The sequence below is a fragment of the Microtus ochrogaster genome, linkage group LG9 (genome assembly GCF_000317375.1).
Source record: "Microtus ochrogaster isolate Prairie Vole_2 linkage group LG9, MicOch1.0, whole genome shotgun sequence".
NCBI classification, from domain to species: Eukaryota; Metazoa; Chordata; class Mammalia; order Rodentia; family Cricetidae; genus Microtus; species Microtus ochrogaster.
Genome location: NC_022034.1, coordinates 28,642,245 through 28,643,569, shown reverse-complemented (window position 1 = coordinate 28,643,569; position 1,325 = coordinate 28,642,245). Strand labels below are relative to the sequence as shown.

Sequence of the window (1,325 nt, the reverse complement as noted above, 5' to 3'; positions counted from 1 at the left end):
AACAAAACAAAAAATCAAAACCATGGTGTGACACTAACCACTTAGAGGCAGTATGATGCTCCAACAGGATTGCTGCTTATAACGTCAGGAAGGAATAGTCAGAACCCATCGACATTCAATCAAAACCACACACTTCAAATATTTTTAAAAATATTTTTTTTTTAAATAAATGTGTGGGGGTGTGTTATGTCTGTGTACCATGAGCCCTGGGATCTGGTGTCAGGTCCTACAGAACTGGAGTTACAGGCTACTGTGGTGTAGGAGGTTCTTCTGTTCATGTGTTGCTTTCATTGGATAATCAATAAAGAAACTGCCTTGGCCTAGCTGATAGGGTGGAACTTAGGTACGTGGAGGAGACAGAACTGAATTCTGGGAGGAAGAAAGCAAGAGTCAGAGAACCACTATGGAGCCGCCAGAATCAGACATATTGAATCTTTCCCGGTAAGCCACGACCTTGTGGTGATACACAGATTAATAGAAATGGGTTTAATCAAGAAGTGAGAGTTAGCCAATAAGGGGCTAGAGATAATGGGCCATGCGGTGATTTAATTAATACAGTTTCTGTGTGGTTATTTTGGGTGTAAGCTAGCTGGGCAGCCAGGATGAAAAGCAGGCCCTCTCTCCATCAACACTACGTGTCAATGCTGGGAACTGAACCCAGGTCCTCTGTAAGAGCAACATCTCAACCCCTGAGCCATCTCTGCAGTTCCAAATTCCCCACACTTTTAAGATACTATATCTCACCATAAAATTTTGAACATAAATTGTGTTCATTTACATTTTAACTATGTTAATGATTATGTATTAATGTATTTTAATAGGTAAGTATCATATTTATACAATACAAATCTACAGGAAAATGTCAGAATGTCTCTGAAACTGGTTTTCCATGTTCAGTAAATTTTCAGCAGATCACAGTGGGGAATTTTATGAATTTTTTACATTGTGGGGCGTGTGTGTGTGCGTGTGTGCGTGCATGCTAGTGCATGTGTGGTACACACATGTGGGGACCCAAGGACAGCTTGAGGGAGTCTGCCCTTTCCTTCACCGTGTGGGCTCCAGGTACCACACTTAGGTCACCATGACAGCTTGGCAGCAAGCGCCTCTGCCCACTGATCCACCTCAGGGGCCTCCATAAGTCCTTACTTAGAGAAACTGTTTCTACTGAAAACATTGTCCAGTGAGGCATTAATAATATAACAGTCAGTTAGCTGAGGGGCTCAAAATAGCAGATACAAGTTCAACTTAATTCTGTCCTAAGACAGCACCCGCTCACAACCATTTCCCCTGTAACTGTGGCGTACACACCCACTCACAACTATTTC

General features: G+C 42.4%; 1 protein-coding gene across 1 annotated transcript in view; it reads right to left on the bottom strand.

Moving 5' to 3' along the window:
• The window catches only part of Scml4 (Scm polycomb group protein like 4), a 92,335-nt gene that overhangs the window by 26,445 nt on the left and 64,565 nt on the right, over positions 1–1,325 (bottom strand). The gene's annotated exons all lie outside the window — the stretch shown is intronic.